The sequence below is a fragment of the Spea bombifrons genome, chromosome 3 (assembly GCF_027358695.1).
Source record: "Spea bombifrons isolate aSpeBom1 chromosome 3, aSpeBom1.2.pri, whole genome shotgun sequence".
Lineage (NCBI taxonomy): Eukaryota > Metazoa > Chordata > Amphibia > Anura > Pelobatidae > Spea > Spea bombifrons.
Window position 1 is genome coordinate 22,630,095 of NC_071089.1, and position 22,120 is coordinate 22,652,214.

A 22,120-nucleotide genomic window follows, 5' to 3' on the forward strand; every position below is an offset into this window, starting at 1 on the left:
TTTGTTTTAGAATTTTTTTTTTTTTTTTATGATCATGCTCATGCAGTAAGGATGTTACGTTTTACGCCAGTAAACCACTCTCATGGTATTTAATACTGACATTTTAGTACATCCCCTATTGAAATGTTTTCAAGTCTGGCACATATCTTTAAATACCACTGCTAAATTTACACAGCTGACATCTACAGCAAGATGTCGGGTTTTGCGAGCATTTAAACGTGAGAAATTTGTTTGTATTTCCTCAAGACCAATGAAGGGCAAATTTCACTATCTGCCTGATCAATCAACAAAACTTTTATATAATTACTGTGCTTCTGTTGGACTCGCAACAAACAGGGGTCACGTCAACCATCTTTGTCACTGTCTTGGTGCAGTGGCAAGCATTCTAGAGGCTATGACACTATTTAGTATTCCTGGCCCAATGATTGAGATCACATAATTGCGATAATTAGGAAGATCACCTCAGCATATTATCAAAGTGACCCACCCAAACCCAAGTCCATATGGTTTGAAATAGCTAATGAGTCAGTTAATGTGCTATGTCCAGAAGTAATGGGTACTTGATATGGATGACATGAGGTATAATTTACCAACTTTGTGACTGATTAAGGTTTTCAAATCGACTTTTTTTTCCGTTTTGCTAATTGAGGAGATCAAAGAATGACTTGGTCTTTGTTTTCTTTATAGAAAACAGTTTTCTGTTGAACCCATTCTGCTACATTACAAGGAGTTACAAAAAATATATTACATTTCCGAATGTACACATTTAGAAATGAGCTCTTAGGTAATGCTTTTTTGTAGCATCAGGATCCTGAAAAGATGTCCCACACAAGATATTATTAGCTCTTTAGAAGCTGTCCCATACAGGCTTGATTTTTTTCAGGCTGCCCTACAATCATTGGCTGTTTCTTTTAAAAAATATTGACAAATGTTGGCATCTGTGAGTACACATAGGTTGACTTGCTTTGTATAAATATTTTTTATGGCAAAAAAGAAAAAAGACGCCCCATATGAACCATTGGGCCCAGTCTGCCCTTTTTCCTGGTGTAATGACTCAAACTTTAATGAGTCCTTGGTATCATTTTAGATTCAGGATAGCTTGACGTCCACCCCATGCATGGTTTAGTTATCTCAGTGTTTTATATTCTTGATTGCATTGCTTTGACTAAAAAAAACGAGGATTACTTGCCTGACAGCAGAGAGCACGGAAATACAAATATTCTAGCATAATAGTAGCGTGAAGCTGTGTGGAGTCCATAACTATAATAAATGCCTATATTTACATGACAGACCTCTAGAGAACATACTGCCCTTGAATAATGTAGAGCTAGATTATTATTATACTGCAGACATAAAAGATTATAAAGAGGTAACATAGCTGTATTAGGGGTGTGCATCTGAATGGTCTCTCTCTTGTTTGTCAGGAGGCTTCTTGCTCTCCATGTAGCTCTAGATAGATGTCTCTTGAACTATAGCAACACGAAGTTGTTAGGCTACATAAAACAAAACTATCACTTATTAACCAAGTTGAAAATACAAAATTAGTCACTCTTGAAAATGTTACCTTTGTATGAAAAATATTTAATCCCAGTTCATTATGCAATATGAAAAAAAATCAAGAAATAAATCATTTTTGTGATGTTTATTTTGAAACTATTCAGTTGGGTTTCATTAGCTTGGGAACTGTGTTGATATGGTAGAACATGATGGAACATAAAAATAAATTAAAATATCCTTAGATTGTCCTTAGAACACAATTTCATAACTGTGCATATCAATACTCAAATTGAGTTCAAATTCTTAAGCAATTAGGTGTCTGGTTAGACTTTATACAGATGGGACCGCACTACCTTTTAGATTTTGTGTTGTTCTTTATATCTGATATCACCTGTGACCATTTTTTAGCATTGATTTCAGTAGAGAATTATATTTTTATTGTAGGTTTTTTATGTCTTTTATTAATTTTCATTTTCCTTGTAAGATGTACCCTAAAGAGGGAGTTAAGAATCCACATTACAAAACAGTTACCATAGCAATTTTGTTTTAATTAATTCATTGAAATATGATATATAACACATTACGATCAACATTTAAATATATACGGTGCAGCTAATATCTGTGCATTGTAAAATAATAGTAGATAACACTTTAGTGTTAGCGTCTAACATGACATTCTCTGTAGCACACCATTTACAAAAATAGAAAAACGCAAATTCCTTCATGGAGGTACGAGCGATACATGCTGTCAGATATGTTAGCAGATGTGTTTCTGCACTGATTACATCGAATAACTACTCTTTTACTTGTAATGTAATGCTATTTCCTGAGAACATAAGTGGCCCTTTGTATAGTAAAATGTACTTAACCAGTGCACATTACAGACATTACACCTTAGCAATAATAACATAATTACTTTAGCCCTATATCTTGTTTTCTTACCAAGAGAACATATGCCCTTTTGATTTTATATTCCTCATCCGCAATTATTCACATGTTAGTGCTACATTTCAGTATAAACCTAATTATCATGATGGGATATATTAAATGTGACTCGTTTTACTGCGCAATCAATATGTCTGACCTCAGAATAAAAATTGATCGTGATGATCTTTAAATGTAGTACAAGGGTCATTACATTAATGGCATACTAATGGGAGACAGTCCTGACCATGTACTATTAATAGATTAGTCTTGTTTCCCACATTTACTCTGGTTCGAGGAAGTATTCTGGCCTCCAGTCCATTCCCCTCAGGGGAAAGAACAAGACAAGGCATAACCCTTACATACAGCTTCTTATCCATTTTTTTCTACACACCTAATGAAATGTCTACTTCTCTAGGATACCAGATGAAGACAAAAAAGAGAATAATAGTACTTTTATTCAGAATTTTATGAAATACTTACATATGCCCACCCAAATCGATCAGGAAGGTCACATAATTGTCATGTTATCATGAAGACAAATATTAGTTTAATGTTGATTAGCATTCATCTTCATCAAGTACTTGTTCTAGCTATTCTATACCTGCAAATACGCTATCACTCTAGATCATAAACTTATGTTATCTTATGTTGTTAGGACTAAAACGTAGGTTATCTTATGTTGTTAGGAATAAATGTTGCACTGAGGTTATCATTAGCCACTAAAATCTTCCATGAAGACCAGCTCCCAGTAAAATATGCATTATGCATGTACACGCAGCCACCTACAATATTGAAGATGGGACATTGTCTGAGATGGCTGGCCAGCAGAAAAAGTCTAAATCAGGGCAGTTGGCACTATAACTATGATGATGTTACTGCTCAAATGTGGGGGTCAAACAATTGATCTGATGGACCTTTTGGCAAAAATTGGCACAAGTCTCTAAGTCTCAAAAGACTTTTAGATGTAGCATAGACAATTGCTTCTGAAATATAATATGGTCATTGATGGGGTTCAGGGTGTACCTCCAGCTTTCTCAAGAAGTAATATAGTAAATGCTACATTTTGGGACTATTCAATAATTGAAGGCAAAATAATAATTATGTCCATCATCTTTTTATTAACGTACCTGTGAGAAACACCTGCTAAAACCCAACTGATTTCATTTCTAACAGTCGTTTTATATGCTTACAAGCTTATCTGGATTGGCATAGAACAGTGACGCCACGACAGCACATAAAGTCCCAACAAAGATATGAAAACCGCAGACACTAGAAATGTTACATCTGTCTCTGTAGTCATTATGAATGGTTTGTTAGGTAATATCTATATCATGAACAGAAATTCATATGTTGGTTTGACCACCCTGTTTCACAGACCTCAGTTCTCTTATATTAGGTAAACATGTAAATAAAATATCTCCAAACCAACAACGCTAACTGAAAAATAGAAAATGCTGGCTATAAGTAGTTTTGATAAATGCATTTTGTTATGCTGAAAGATGCAATAGCAATAGCCTTTGAAACCATTCTCCTTTCCAGCTGTAATGGGATGCCGGTCTGTGAAAGGTGATTTGGGCCATAGTTTAAGTAATATAATGTGCAACGAATATGTCATTAATTAACAATTTATAGATTACAAATGCCCAGGGTCATTCCTATAACTATATGGGGAGAGCTATTTTCTGCTAAGTGGTTCATGAGAAATCTATTAGATTATACCATATCCAATGCCACATATTTCTAGTTAAAATCCCAAACCACAATACTATATACAATATTAATTTGGTTTACTACGAAAAGAACTTTAACCATTTTGAAAATGTATTGCTTACTAATCCAGAAAAAAATAAAAGATGTCTATTTGACAAAAAAGAACAGCAGGAATCATTGATTTCACAATGCATTTTAAGTATGTTAAATACTCTTTTATAGGGAAAAATAGCACTGCTTCGCCCATGTATGCATAATGTACAAATATTTTATGTGTATAATAAATATTCATGCACACTTTGTCTTTACTTAAAACTTAAGATGAAGAACAAAATAATGTAAATTATTTTCCATGATAATAATGACAATCATTTTATATTGCTTTTAAACAGATAACAATTAAAGTTCTCTCAGCCACTTTTGCCATCGTGCAATTTTTATGTGATACTATGTCCATCCCATTTGTTTATGTCTAGCTATTCTATGTATGCTAGTGTGCAGGTGACATATATATATATATATATATATATATATATATAATGACCAAAAGTATGTGGACACCCCTCTTACTTACTTACTGAGTTTCAAGGTTTCAGCCACCCCCATTTCTAGTCAAGCATATAGTAATGCCATCTACATAGACAAACATTGGTAGTACAACGGGTCAAATTCAAGAACTCAATGACTTGTGAAACTCTGGCCCTGCTAGATCTGCCCCGTTCCATTGTACAGTGAATGAATCATTTGATCCCCTGCAAATTTTGTACATTTGCCCACTTACAAAGACATGATCAGTCTATAATTTTATAGTTTATTTGAACAGTGAGAGACAGAATAACAACAAAAAATCCAGAATAACGCATTTCAAATAAGTTATAAATTGATTTGCATTTTACTCTGTAAAAAAAGTATTTGACCCCTTGGCAAAACATGACTTAGTACTTGGTGGCAAAACTCTTGTTGGCAATCACAGAGGTCAGATGTTTCTTGTAGTTGGCCACCAGTTTTGTACACATCTCAGGAGGGATTTTGTCCCACTCCTCTTTGCAGATCCTCTCCAAGTCATAAGGTTTTGAGGCTGACGTTTGGCAACTTGACCGTGCCCCTGTGCACAAAGCAAGGTCGGTAAAAACACAGTTTGACAAGTTTGGTGTGGAGGAACTTGAGTGGCCTGCACAGAGGCCTGACCTCAACCCTATTGAACACCTTTGAGATAAATTGGAATGCCGATTGCAAGCCAGGCCTTCTTGTCCAACATTGGTACCTGACCTCACAAATGCTCATTTGGCTAAATGGGCACATATTCACATAGTCACACTCTGTTCAACAAGCTTATAGAGGTGTGATGAACTTCAATATGATTCTGGGAATGAAAACCAAAAGAAATAAATATAAAGCCTTGCTCCCAATTGGAGTGCAACGCCTTGCTGGCCATAGCTGACTAGCCTTAACACTGAATTAATTTCAGCCTCCCAGCCAGACCCGGCTTAACCAGTCTCTGGAAAACCTGCATCAGACAGCACACACAATTTTAGAGTTTAGAGAGAGAGAGAGACAGACAGACAGACAAAAAATAAGTACCCATTTCATGTTTGTACATGTATAAAAAATCTCTCTCTCTCTCACAGGTTTAATGAATATGAATGCTTAAGTATTTACTAGGTTTGACTCCTACATCATTTATTAATACAATCTACACATTTAAATGTGTACAAAAACAGTTAGAGCACAACAGGACACATTATAGTGTGTGACAGATGTCATGTGGATATGTATAATTGATATACATTTTAAAGCATTGAACATGATTGAGCTTGATTCGTTGCCAGTAGTTATACATTATAAATAGAGCCGGCTGGGGATGGTAAATAGCTGAAATTATTATTGTTGGGGTTTTTTTTTTTGTCCAGAAGTATAAAACCACTGAAAAACATTAGAAAAAAATATTTTGGCAACATTTTGAATCTTCGCTGTTTTCATTTCATTCCATTCCCTCCGTAACAACAATCAAAAGTAATGAAGTTTATTGTAATATTCCTAAATATAATTCAGTGTTGTTTTCCTAGATGGACGTGAATCTATAAATACAAAGTTAATTTCCCCGATGTGTTATGAACATAACTGTGGCACTGTTACAACAATTACTTTGCTGATTAAAATATATATTTGTTTTTCACCAGGCTGGGCTAAAAAGGGGTTTCTTACTGTGTTGTAATGAAAAATTGGTACAAACAAGCAAAATGGAAAGCAGTCTGTTTTTTCAGCTATGTTGCTTGCATTTGAGTTTGAAGTCCTTTTGGTGCTATTAGCATATAATGAATGCTGAAATATCACAGGTGTCAAATCATATTTGTTATTTTACAGCTGAGAACAAGTACAGGATGTATTGCCATTGCAAATAAATCTAATATGAACCTAATGAGCAATAATGAGCAACAGTTTTGTCGTTATTTGAAACAACCACTGAGATGCTAATAAACTCTCATTTCTGTGGTTTATATGCTACACTGACTGAGATTAACACAACCATTATGTGCAACAAAAAAAAAAACATATGCAAAGTTGGGAAGTGAAACCTTTTACTAATGTATGCATGATCTCGTTAGCTGGTGGATTAAAATATATATTTTTTTCCAATTAATAATACAAAGTTATTGTATTTCTGGGTATGGGCAATTACAGATTTGTTACTGTTATGGAGGATCAAAATATTGGATTAATGATTCATTTTCTAATACTGTATTTCAGTCCATTTTTGACCAACAGTAATAACTAGACACCTTTCCAGCGCTCATGAATAACATTTTCCCCAAGCTTATAAAAACACACAGTAGAAATAAATATAACTATGGTATAGTTGGCTACAAAGTACAACATTTTATATTAACTGATTATATCTCTGATCCCCATACCTGGGAACTTGTGAGGTTCGGCTATCCCGAGCCCTCCCCTGCGGGACCCGTCCAGGAGTGTCCACTGACATCGCAGGGAAACACCCTCATTTAAAGGGGAGTGTAGTAGATAAATGGAACAGTCTCCTAGCAGAAAAGGTGGAGCCTAATTCAGTGAACGGATTTAAACAGGCATGGGATAGACATAAAGCTATCCTCACTATAGGACCTGACCAAAGTGTGATAGGAGTTTATACACCTTACATCAGGAAAAATGGGCAGGCTAGATTTGCAGAATGGTTCTTATCCGCCATCAAATTCTGTTTCTATTTTTTTATGTTTTATGTATTTTTACATATACCAAGAATTCTTCATAAAAATTAAGCTGACTGCACCAGATCTTCAAAGATATCCAGTACCCAATTTTAGGTGTCCGCGTATGTTCCCCTCAATCAAATGAGGCTGTTGCAAATACATAGTTTCTATGCAAAATATGTTGTCATCCTAGAAGTTAAAATATGGCAGAAAATGGTGTGAAATATGAAATAATCAGATATTTTCTGTTTTAATGTGGTTTATGGTCATTTCACAATAAATACACGTCTCGTTGCTTTAGTTTATGGATATTTAAACTTGATCAAAAAACATTAAGGATTGTAGAATCTCCTTACATCTGCTGTCAATTATGAATGCACAAATTTACTCTAAGCCGAACATTTCAAAATAGCTTCAACCTCAGTAATAAATTATTCAGATCTCTGCAGTCTGCAGGTTTTTTGGTTCTTTTGCTCACTGAGAGCATTTTGTTTATACAACATGATTGTGTCATGACCCTGTGGTCATTTTTTTACTTTGTCTTTATGTCTTCTGATTTTGTTTTGGGTTGGTTTATTTCCCAATTCAATTTCTTGTGAGTTGTAATACTTTAGTGCCACCTGGCTAAATTAGAAGTACTTGGCATTTTGAATAATACTGAACCAAGATGAAAACAAAATAAAGGTTTCATAAATAACCGTTTTTATTTTATTTTATGTTTTAATGTCTGCTAGATATTATTTCACATTTTTCACAATGCACGTCTTTGGTGTTAGTCTGCCTTTTTTCTTTTCTTTTATCATAAAATGTACTTGACTCTGAATTACATGTTTAATTGATATAATATCAGCACGCTAAACTGCCCTTCAAAGCCAGCTTTTGCATTTACCTCCCTCTTGTGAGCATTTGCTTGGTAACATAGGAAGGAAACGTATGGCGGCACCCCTAGCAGCCCAGTGCCTTGACCAGCTGCCTAGTTTGGCTACATGATAGGTCTGCCCCTGCTGTCTATTTTCCTATTAGTGGAAATAGGAGCAGTGGTGCATCTTGGCCTAGGGCAACAAGCCCTAGGACTATCAGGCTCCCATGAGCGCCACTGCTTCATTGTCCAATAACCTTGGAACTGCCACATATACACTATAGAGCGCTGCGACAAGCCAGCACATTCACCGTAGTCACCTTGGTTTGATGACATATCCTATGCTCAGCATTGAGGATGGCAGTCACTGAGATACGTGGTGGAGAGCAGCAACGATATGTCAGTGAATAGGGGACATAAACTTACCTGCCATGTAGCAACTCCCTCTTCCAACACTTTTCTTTGCTCGTATTATACTGCAAGAGGTGAGGAATGGGGAACTCCTGTTTACACTTTAAAGGATTATTTTGCATCCCTGCTGTAAATTCCTCTTAGCAAATTTCAACACATTTGACTTTTATAGGCATGACAAAAGTTTGACTTTGACTACACCATTTTTACCAACAAAACTGTAAGGAGAACCAAAAGAAGAACCAATTGCCAATTGTCAATTGTGTTATATAATGAGAAGCATTATGTACCTGAACCTGCTACCTGTTCTTGCGACCTGCAATCATATTTTATTACATTTATTTATAGAGCACCAGCAGTCCTTACTATGCACCTGCTGTTTACACTCCTGACAGCTCTTGAGTGTACTCCTCAGGTGTTGATAGACATTCATAGCAGTCACTCCACTGGCGCCTAATGAAGTTAAAGCGGCCGGCGTGCACGCACCGCGCCGCCCAATAGCCGTGCCTCAGCTCTTTATCCCACCATTTTTAAGATGTGGGACGAAGAGCTGAGGAATGGCCATTGGGTCTGACTGCTGCATGATGCAGGGGCGTACCTAGAGTATTTGGCAGCTGTGGCAGATCCTGTATGTGGCACCCCCCCACACACACACTTTAAAATTGCATAGTTTCTATGGTTAGGCAAACATTGACAGGGGTACAGCAAAATTGTTATCATTATATACTGAGGCACACATTGACGGTGGTACAGCATAACTGTTATCATTATATACTTAGGGATTACGCTGTGATTACCACCTTCAATGTGTGCCTATACTTTGAGCCAGACACTGACAATACTGCAGTACAACCCCTATCACTATATACTAAGCCAAACATTGATGTGGTGTAGGCCTAACACTTCAGTGACTGGCTTAGTATATAGCAGGGATGCACCGAAATGAAAATTCTGGACCGAAACTGAAAATTCAGCATTCATTTGGCCAAAACCGGAAAAAAAAGTTTAAAATACTTTATTAAAAGTAACACACCAAAATTAGACAAAAAAAAATCAACAATATTAATATATATATATATATATATATACACATATAATTAACAGCAATCACAATCCTATCATGCCCAAGTTCTAGCATGTACTGGCTGACTTAGCATGATAGGTGTGTGATTGCCGTTTGCAACCATATATATCTATTAATACTGTTATTGAATTGTTGGACGAAAAAAAAAAATTGATAACAGCAATCACACTCCTATCACGCCTAGACAGCCTCCCTATGCCATGCTATCCCCCACACTTCCATGCAATCTGAAACCCTCATTCACAAACATTCATCATAAACTACAGCACAACACCCATCACTCTCACACACTTACTAATATTTTCCTACCTTTCCTCTGGCACTGTCACTTTTCCTCCTCCTCTTCATTGTTCCTCTTCTTATTCCTGTTCTGTGTCCTGTCCTTCCGGTGCGTGGAAGACGGTGGGCGTGGCTTCAGTGTTGTGTGCCGGGATTTGACATCAAGTCCCGACGCACAGCCACAGTTGCCGCGCGCACCGTTTTTGGAGGCCTGCCGGCACCCCTCAGTGAGCGGCACTCCAGGCGGACCGCCCCCCCACCAGGTACGCTACCGGCACGGCGGCCAGTCCCGGTGGCAGCCGTTTAGTTTTTAACTTTGCGGCTGCCATGAATGTTCGTCTGCCGGCCGCCTGGCCAGCCTGCCGGCCCGGATTCAGGGCGGCCTGGGGGGCAATTGCCCCCCTGCCCCCCGGCCCAGCCCAGCCCGCCCCTGTACACCAAGGTACAGAGTTCATCAGAACCAAACAATCAGTGTACACCAAGGCAGGGTAAAAGGAGCAAGCTGGGCCAGAAACTGGTAACAGAAATCTGAGCAACAGACGACAGGCAGCAAGACACCTGAGCACCTAATAAGTGTGGGTGTAAAAGTTTTATACTTGTACATGCTCTGCCCATGAGAATATTCATGCATCAATCACTTAATTCACTACAGCTGTAAAGCTATCTGCAGTGTCCAGGCTGTTTGCCATATGAACACAGCCTCTCTATCCTTGTATATGTACACAGTGTTTGAGTCCAGTATGAAACAAGGACATTGGAGTGCACATGCTACCTCTAATGGATATTTGCTATAACCTTACTGGTGAATGGTTAGGATGCTCACAGTGCAAGATATGCTGACCAGATAAATGACTGATCACCCTCCCCAAGCACAACCACTGGGTGCATTAAAGCCAATCTGGATGCCTACCGTGAAAACCTTGGATCCTGGAAGTCTGGCATGGACCAGACTGGCTAGTTTAGAGGATCTCTCCTCACAGCAATAACCCTTCCATTGAATCAAACATTCCAATTTGCCATGACAAACCCTTTCTAATTCTATTCTATTCAAGATCACCATTGATCACAATTGGATCAGGGGTACTCACTGTTGGGCAGAGGACAGGTCTGGGGTCCAAGGTTTCAGGAGTGATACATGAAATACAGGGTGAACTTTGTGGGAAGCTAGCAACTTACATAACAGATGATCCCAGGGATAAAGTAAATTGAGATGTGCAGTATAGAGCCAAACCTTACTTCCAACATAGTAGTCTGGGGGTGGTATAAGCCACTTGTCTGCTGCAAGTTTGTAATATTTGGTGCAGTGGGGTTATTGTAGGTGTCATGGGAAATGTGACAGTAGGCAAACTCAGCAAGAGGTAACCACTGCACCTGTTAATCTTGTCGATGGGACAGATAACACTTCAGATACTGCTCAAAAGTTTGGTTGGTTTGACCATTGGGTGAAACACAGTAGACAATACACGACTGGTAGCGAATCCCTGACAGAAAGCCTTCCAAAAGGTGAATTGTACCCCATGATCCGACAATGTTAGAAAATTCCATGCAGATAAATAATCTCCCTCTGGAACATAAATGAGTTGTCTCTAGTTGTGGCACTTCACTGTCTGTCCACAACCACCATGATGGTGGTATATTGTTGTGTTGGGGCAAACCAACACTTAAGTCTACAGATACCATAGACCATGCTTGAACAGGCATGGGAAAAGGCTGGTGAATGCCAGGAGATTTGACACAAGGCGTCTTGCATCCTTCACAGGAAAGAACATAGTCTTTAGCCTCTGTCTCCATACCATGCCACCAAAACAGTCTCTTAAAGAAATTAGTTGTTTTTTGAATGCCACAATGTTCATTATGGCCAGAATGGGGGACTTTGCAAAGTGGTTCTGGAGGTACATTTACTTGATGGCCTTTCCAGAAATGCCCTTCTCAAGGTTGGGGGTAATCTGGAGGAAAGCAGGGTCTGTACTAATAAGAGGTCAAATACTATTGAACTGGTAGAGAGAAAATGTCCCAGGGATTAGATGGCATCCTTACACAATGTTCTCCCATTACTGTAACATAGACAACTTAATCTATGAAGGATTGTTTCTAGCATGAAAATGAATTCTTGAAGACAAGGAAGGAAAATCTAACAGTGGGAGAACGTAAAAAGGTGACCTTAAATAGACAGTTTTATGTTTTAATAGGATTGTTAACACAAAAACCATCCCTGAAACATCAATGTCAAGTGCATCACAGTAAACAATGTATTGTCTTTACAGTAAATAATTGATTTTTTTTCATGACAATCTCCCTTTAGGACAGACTGATATAGTACTTGTAAGAATCAAACTCTATTTGTTCCACTGCTGCCTATAATGGATCTTTTTATTGTTTCAATATAAAACCCAGCATATTGATTCATGACAACCACATAAGTGACCACTGATGCATGAACTGTATGTACAGTAGCTGTGACACTTCACGCTATACTGTAAGCATAGAAGTCTTAGTGTATACATTATTACTTTAAACATGTTTGAGATAAAATGTTTCATGTACAGATTTTGCAGTCCAGATTATCCCTGATCTAATTCTAAATGGGCCAGTCAAATATCCCTGACACCTCTTTAAATGCAAAGCCAAATATAAGTACTCTGTGAGTAATTTAATATGAATAATATGAAACAATTTTTTTTACCTTACCCAACATTTGCACCCCTGCTGCAGAAGCTGCCCTCTTCCTGTGTGGTCCGACATTTGTTGCTACAGATTGAAGTAGCCAATCGGTGGCAGGAAAGTGCTGTGAATGGGAATGCTTGCCGGGCATGCACGTAGGCATCTCAGCAGATCACTGCCTGCAACATTTGCCAACCCGGTGCTGGAGCTGACTGAAGGTGAATATATCACATGCAGGGAGATGTGTACAGCTGAACACATCTTGTGCATGTGGGGGAGAGGAAAGCGGAGAATGCATATGGGGGTGATTCTGCAAAATCCCTCCATGTATTTGGAAAATGGACATCACAAAAATAAAAATGGGCCATGCAGCTATCATATGTATTAGTGTCTATTTAAGTGAAATACATTCATTAGGGCCAAATGAGCAAGTTTAAGTTTGCACCATTTGCCTGACCCAGTTCATCTTTTTGTGGTGTTTGGGTAGGATGCACTGGAACCAGGATGGTTGGAGCATGTGACTAGTCTGTATACTCCTCTCTCTATCTCTCTTGGGGTTCTCCTCTTAACATATATTTGGCTTCCTTTCAAAGTAAAAAATTAAAGATAATAAACAAAATAATAATGACATTACTACTCTGGCGTCATAACTGTTCTTAGAACATGCTAATGTTTTTTGATGATAACGCTCTGTACATGATACTACAGCTGTTGATAGTTGTCATTTCTTATACTGTCTTTAAAATGTTCAGTTTTTTACTAGCATTTAAACAAATGAATATGCCCAAAATGAATATGTTCAAAAATTGTAAATGTCCTGGGGAAACATTTATTTAAATGTATTGTTTTCATATAGTGTATTGTGTACGAACACACTGTATGTAATATGCCAAGCTAAATAGTTTTACAATTCTGTTGGAGACAAAAGAAAAAAGACAGAACAAAGGTTTTTAAAGATTCCAAATCAGACACAAAACATTTGTTCTGCTCCAGCTCTTTGTGAACTAATTGGCTCTCCTGGAGGGACAGGTAATTGTACTTGCCTACATAAGCTGTCCTGAAGCTCCCTTGGAAAGCTCCAGTAAGCTCCCAGTGTTAGCAGCCATCAAGGATTTTACAGGTCAGTCACTGGATCGATACAGCTAAAAGCAGCAGGGACTGTAATGTCGAAAGCAAGTTTTAAAAAAAAATACTGCATGTACCAGTTTGTTATGCTTCATACAGCCACTCAAGAAAGATTAATTAACCCTTAGAAAATACAATTCATCCAAAGGCTTGCAGGGTCTTGTCTTGGCCTGATTGGTGAACTGATAACCAAGATAGCTGGCAGGTCTGAATTCCCATTTTCTCATTATAGTCCCTTTAAACAGAGAGAAAAGAAACCATCATTACAGGTGGACATGTATGGCTTTGTTTAGAAGTTGAGGGTACAAGTGACAGAAAGTGTCAGAGCAGGGCTTACAATCTTATGTGTGATTTTAACACAACTTTGGCCCAGCAAGTTCATGGATCACTGGAACATTTGATATGTGTGGGCAAATAAAATAAGATACTGGCAATTGACCTACATTTATATTTACTTTTAAACCTTAAGTATCTTATGCTGCTGTAATTACGATGAATTAAGTTTAGGTAACTACAGATTCAAAAACTGTAGGAGTGCTCAGATATCATGGAACTCCAGGCTTCTTAAATTTTCTTTGTAACTACTTAACTCCTTAAACTATTTTAGATTGATTCTACAGAGAATCACATGCATGTTTAACATCAGATAACAAAAGCACTGTGTCCTTTGCCTTTCCTCTTCTCACTCTGATCGTTGAGCTGCAGAAACAAAAAACGGTGCTTCCCTGTCCCAAGTCACAGGTTTATTGAATTTTTATCTTATATAATTTTTTTTTACTTGCCCATTTTCTGATATTTCATTGTTTTAGGTGTGGTGGGTGGGTGGATGGTTAGTATGGAATTTAGTCCACGGGGTGAGGCAGGTAGGGGTTAAAAAAGAAAAAAATGTCAACATTTTAAATAAAGGAAAATCATCTAGCCAAATATGGTGATTTTTAAATCAGGGCAAGTTATCAAATATATTTTTGGTAATTTTTCACATTTGCACTAGCCATGCAGAATTCACTCACATGTAAAACTATCAACATTTTTTTAAATTTTGTCCCCCATGTTTAAAAATGTTATTGGAATTTAAGGGATTAAAATACAATAGGAAAGTTTTGTACCTACAGCATGATTGTTTTTGGAAATGTCCATTGGCCTATGCACATTTTATCCAAAATATAAATAAAAACTATAATTAAGATTTAATTTTAATTACATATTATACAACCAGTTAGCAGCATTGATATGGACAAGACAGTGAGGATTGTACAATAATATACTTATTTAGGTATCAGTTTGAACCATTTAGACTTTTGTTTCCTGGGACATTCAGCGTTTAACGTTTCCAGTGGCTGTGTTCAAAAGCTGTATATTTGGCAATCATAAAACTGCAGGTATGCATGTTTAATGGTCGAATCTGTGTAGATCGTCACTCAAAGGATGTTAATTTGCATTCCATTATCAGATATTCCAGAGGGAAACATTTTATCACATTTTACCCTCCATAACTTTGCTAAGTATTAGTATTTGAGTCACTCAATTTTTTTGGCAATATAACTTTTAATGTGCCATTTTGATATGTTTGAAGGATACGAATATGACAAGCATAACAAGTAGGTACCTGCACGTTTTTGTGATGTGTTTGGTTGGTAGAATGTCATGGAAAGACAACGAAGACCATTGAGCACATTCTGCTTGAGAAAGATTCACATATCATATATGTGAGTCATTTGTGGGATTACATGATGTTACTTTAAAGGGACACTCTAGTGTTTCAGCCTGTCTACTGAACAATGAATGCATATAAAAGTTCCTTCTAAGTACTTTCATATAATAATTAAGCAAAAAAAAAAGAAAAGAATAGTAGTTGCCGAAAGGAGAAGCTGCAGCTCCTCACTCAAGTTTGCTAAGCCAGCACTACAGCTGACTGGTGGTAAGTATATCATGTGCCAGGAAATGTGTTTGGCCAGGGTTTTCATGCCCTCGTGGATTATGCATTAGATTTGAAGCTCTTGTTATCAGAGAGATGAGCTGATAGCTGCAGCCATCCATACTGACATAGAGCCTCTAATTGCTTATATTTTGTGGATTGACTTAAAGACAAGTACAGTGAGACCATAGCAAGAAACCTACCAGCTGGCACTCATCAGGGATGCGGCCTAGTATGCGACCGTGCGGCCCCCAGACAGAGGAACGGGTGTCTGGTGTTAGTCCACACAGTGCTGCAATTAGACAGGCAGCCTCTAGAGGCCGGGCTAAAAGGCTGGAATCCTGACACTAATGGTGTTAGAGTAGGAGACAGATTGGGTAGTCCAGGAACAAGCCAGAAGCCAAAAGTTGGGCAATGAGTTGTAGCAAGAACGAGAGGGTTGGTAACTGCACTTTTAGCAGTTAGCACTTTTTAAGTAAGGCTGCAGGTAGCCAGCTCCTCCCGTAATTATAGTTGATTGACTCTTGCAGAGAACAATTTGCCAGGTATGTCCATCTTTGAATCTCCACCAATGGGAATGATCCTTGAACTTGTTAGGCACGCCCCCTGCACCTGTAGCTCATTCATTCCACGTAGCATTAAGAGTAATCTAGGCCAGGGATGTGTCCTACACCATACACCTTGCAACTTGAGGCCAGGAATGCAGCCTACTCTGCAATCACAAGGCAACTCAGGAAGAAGGTGCCCGAAGTAGGGGACACCCAGGGGCCTGACAATGTCCCCTGTCAAACCAAGTGTTCTCCACTTGTCCTTGAGGTTATTGATGGCAAAACTCTTACACCCAGGAGATCTAACCCTTGCAAATGAGTGTGGGAGTTCTTTACAAAAAAGGACTTGTATTGAATATTAACACTCTCCGCCTCATTTATTTATGGATCTATATAACCCTCACAGTGGCCTCCTTCATCCTTGTGGCTTCTTCTCGAGACATTTTACATCAGCTAAGATAAATTATGATATGGGAAACAGAGAACTATTGGCCACCAGTCTAGCACTTGAAGAGTGGAAACACCCACTGGAAGGAGCACGTACCCTTATCTGTATACTGACAGACCATAAGAATCTGCCATATATAACTGAAGCCAAAGGATTGTCTCATAGACAAGCTAGATGGTCCTTGTTTCTCTCTTTGTTCAATTTCTTTTAAACTTACTGACCATGGTCATGAAGGCCTGACCATGGCCCACCTGAAGTGTCGACTAGATAGAGTTTGTCAATGCATGCCAAACTGGTGCTGCCATGAAGACCCCAATGTCTCTTCCAAGTTGCCTGTTGCAATCTCCTCCTATTACAAAAGTTCCATGATCCACTCTTGCCATGGACTTTGTGGTGGAACTACTCAAATGGTTCACCTGGTTGCACGCCCTAAATTACCCTCTGCATCCAAGTTTGATCAAGTGTTTATCCGAGTAAGGAGATGCATAAATCCGGTGGCATATGAGCTTTTCCGTCTTTGTTATCTAATACCCTTCATTTGTACCAAACCCACTCCTCTCCTGATCCTTGCAAAGCAGAGGGTTCTGGACCATCCAGATACCTTAGGGGGTTGGCTTACCTTGGCTATCTGCCTCTAATATACATGAACCTTGGTTGGTAAGCAGTTAGCAGAAGTAACATCTCTCCCGTCCAGGTCCCAAGCGCCTGGAGGTTAGTTCTAGAGGTAGGGGTACTGTCATGGTTTCATGTGCAGCCACCAAGCAGCACACTACATCTAAGAATGCAAGAACTCACCAGTGGCACCTGTCTATCAACTCCTTGTTGCCATAGTGACCTTTTCTGTTAGCAGGCTATGTGATCAGAACCTAATTGCCACTAAGCATAGCCAGCTGCCTAGCAGGCTATTTCAATAATCAGAGCCAGTTCAGCCTTGGCTTTGTATGGTCTATAGTCCATTTACCAGTTTATGCCTTGCTTTATTTTGACTCCTGTGGTGCCCTGGCTTGTATTTTGATAATTCTGACCTCTAGTATCCGGATCCTGGCTCTCCCACACTTGGCCTATGGCTTGTTATGGATTATGCTCCTAAATCACTACCTGTTCTAAGGCAACCCTATTTCTGGTTTGTTGGATACCAGGGTTAAGATTCCTGCATGCTAAGCGTAACAACCAGTGATGGAGGGGATATTCAGACAGGGGTAAAGGTAAGGGTTTGGCCACTTTGATCAGCAGAGATGGTTGAGGCTCCTCTACTATAGCAAGTCACATATAGGTGTATCAACTGTTCTCTCTGACGGCAGCCCTGTTTGCTCTTCTGTTACCAAGCGACCTGCGTTGATGTTTTCTAGTAAAAGTGAAATATGTGCTGGAACTAGGTAAATTAAGTGCTATACCAGATTCTTTCATGTGCTGTAAATTATCAAAATTGTGGTTTCAAACGGCATACACTTGAGTTATAATAGGTTTAATAGTGGATAGGGTGGCAGATAGAGTTTACCTTACAAAGGTAAGATTTTTTTTGTTTAACGATTTTATTCAGTTTTCCATTATGTATGCAGCACATAAAGTTTACGTCCAAATATAAAGCAACAAAAAGAGATTTTTATCTAGATATACTCATAGTAACATAGTAATTTAGGTTGAACAAAGTTTAGGCTTGCTGTTGATCTAAAGGAGGCACAAAACCCTCAATACAATGATTTCCAATTGTGCCTTCCTGACTCCAAATGACAATGTTAGATATCACTGGATCAACAAGCTATGGCTAATTCTATCATTATGGGCAATTGTATCCCTGTATATTCTTTTTTTGCTTAAATACAGTATACTGAAATATTGGCCAGTATTGGCTTTGCATCTGTCAGAGTGTGTCTTACTAAATGTAAAATGTATTTATATTTAGTGTTTTTGTAGTTTGGTGGATAATTTAAATGTCAGTAAATCAATTATCAGATTAAATGTTAAGAGTGGGTCAAGCCACAATCATATGCATTTATGCTATCTAACTGAAGCTAGATGATTATGTGGTTTTGTTTTTGTGTACACTTTATATCTGCAGTAAAAGTTAATCTTTCATGCTAAATATCCTAGTAATGTTCATTTAGAAATAGTGATCGATTTAATACTTGCAGCTATGATAAGAATATTGAGTTGACTTTGCATGCTGAGTCTTTATTTCACCCTTTTCTATGTTTCTATGTTGCATCTGCTTTATCTTATGATGCTTACTTGCTGATTCTTTATTTCACCCTTTTCTATGTTGCATCTGCTTTATCTTATGATGCTTACTCCATTTATAGTGGACAAAAATGTGAAGTTACTATTTATTTCAGCTGTTGGGCACCAGAGTGTGTCCCTTATTACTATGACCCTTCAATAACTGCTCATTTGTTAATTGTAAATATAGCTTTGAGGTTGTCCTTAACCTTAAATATTGCATGTGCCTCTTTTTCACCTTATCAGGGGAGGGACACATGCAGGACTAAGATAATAAGACATAACCTTCCAGCTACATACCACCAAAATGGAGGATCGGGAGGGAAGAAGGCACCAGAGGCTACCTCGATCCTTCAATCAGGGGGAGTGGACATCACTGTCCACTGTTTTGGTGGACGTTCACACAAGATTATCTTCTGGCAACATAGCAGAGCTTCCAGTGACATCCACTGAGGGCGAGAGGATATCACTGGAAGCTGTGTCGTTTTGGCAGAAGTTCACGGGGAAGTCATATCCGCAGAGATGAAAACTAAGAGAGAAGAAAGAAGAAGATGTGAGAGCTATGAAACACAGAAGCAGAAGTGGTTGCTTTAGAGGGTAGGGAAATATTCAGAGAGATTGCAAGCGAAAGAGCCTGCAAATTTCAGACACAAATTGTGAGGTTTTTACTTGATTTTGATCCGTTTTGTGGACTTGTTTTTTTGGAGATTGGTATGAATTGAAATCGGCAAATTTCATTAAATTTACAATTCGAACAAATTCACAAACACAAGTCTACCATATACATAGATTTTTTTTGTATACCTTTTCTTATTTTCTTGTTTATTTCAAAACAGAGCTTTAATAGTCCTACATGTGAGCTTTAATACATGTGTATTAAATATGTATTTAATACACATGTTTAACTCCTTCTTTCAGAAACCATTATGTTTTGAAGATGAATAAAGCGTATGCATATGAAATTTACATTATCACTGGTATAAATTGCCCTTTAGGTTACTATAGTCTTACTTTAGATTGAAAAGATTTCATTAGCAACATTTATAGTGAACATACTGAGTATCACCATGAGTTAAATAAATGGTAATTTACCAGCGATTATGCTTCAAGTGAGTTATTAAGAAGCTGCTCAGTGTTAGGTTAAATGCATATTCCCAGTAGGTTTTACTGCATGCAAATTTTGTGTGTCACAAACTATACAGTTAAATATGCCATGTCCACTCAAAAACAGCTTTGTTGAAGCATTACAAAGTAATTGTTCTTCTGACATTGGATAAAACACCATATTGATACCATTTAAATGCTACTAATAGGCAGGAAACTTGAATCCTAGTTTCAGGATGTTTAGGAGTTAATGAACTAAAACATGTCAATGAGAGACAGAAAAGGATGAATTGATCAAACAACCTTAATGTAGATTTACTATATGTACAGAATGTGACTGGATTACAGACAGTCTGTATTTTTCTTTTGTATCTTCGAATTTAAGTAACCAATATCAATTCAAAAGACAGGCTAAATAATTGAATGTGTAAAATATCTTGTCAGAAGCTAGGTCTAATTGTAATACTAATATATTATGAGGTCAATGTTTACATTTGTTTATCCAAATTGAAAACAAAGTGTCCTCTTGCATTTAGTTTGACACTCAAACATCAAAGTGGAGTCCTCTGGAGCGGTTCTGCTCCTTTTAGCTCTTTTACAGCTAGCAGTTCCAGGTTTTTGAAGTGACCTTGTAATCCTCCGCCCATGTGCACTACGCGTATTGGCTTCTTCAAGGTGCTACAAGTGCCAATAGCCTCCTCTCTTCTTATATGTCCTTATGTTATTAACCCATAGTTTTCTAAAAGTGGGTATGTATGAACTCTGGAATATATTTTGTTTTAAATAAAATATAGTATATAATTATATGAATACAAAATGTTAATCTTAATCTTGAATTGGGCTGTTTTTTTAACTTTGGTAGCCCCTTTTGATCACGCCTTGTGACGCAGTTTTAACATTTGTGTTTTAAAATTCTATGTTTAGCTGTAATTTTCTTCTTCCTCATTTAGTGTACCCACACAAATTATATACTGATTTTTTTTTAGGTACTGTTATTATGATCACATCACCTATTTTACTAAAAATAAATATGGTGGGAAAAAAACCCCACCTATCTAATAAAGCTAAAAATGAAAATACCTGCTAAATATATTCTAACATTTGTCCTAAATTGAGAAATATCCAATGTTTTTTTGCAAGTTATAGAGCAATAAATATGAAAAGTGTATTGCTATTTCAAAACTATTTTTCTAATCTTGCACCCATGTCCTATTTGGGACATATTTGACGCTGGCCAATTCTGTTATCCCCATGAACTTTTTTTTTTTATAAACTAGACACCTCAAATTCTGGTGCTTTAACACTTTTCATGCTAGGATTTTTGGGGATATACATCGCTAATTTTGGGACTTCATCATAAACATATACAATTTATTTTTTTAAATTTTTGGGATCTTTTTTTCTGGGAACTGGATAGTTCTCTTAATGGTTTCACGATGACACCACTGGGGTCTTTTTCTTTTTACATTTTATTTTTATTTATTTAACTATTTTTTTTTTAATGTTTAGATTATTTTACTAATCACATACTATTTAGTGAACTGGGCTTGGGGAACTCTTTTACCTTGTAATGGGCACTGCCATCATGTTTGAGACAGCATGTCTCTAACGTTGGCATTTGTGATCACTCTCAAAAGTGATCATATGGGGCTTATGGTTTTTTGTATTGTTGAATGCCATAATAATGTTGATGGCTTCCTAAGCATACATGCAAGATATAAAGCCTTAATGTGGCGCCACAATCTCTCTACAAGCCACCATCTTACCTCAAGTTACTTGGAAGAGAGAAAGCTTTTCTGTAACACCACAAGCTTTTTGCAAGTCAATATCTTATCTCAAGTTATTTTACCTCAAGTTAATTGCAAGATAGAAATATCTCCTGTAAAGCCACACGTATTTATCCACATGTACACCACTTCTCCAGAACGCTATGATGTTTGTTAATTTATCTTATTATTGCTTTCCCTGTTCATACCTAATATGTATTTTGGTCATATTGTTTATTTTTGGCCAAAGATTGTTGTTTACATTTTCAAACGTAAATTTTTTCCCTCCAGATCTCTTCCCCCTCTGGCCTCCTATAGCCATATATACTTCCCATTTTTTACTTTAAAATGGACTGATCTCTT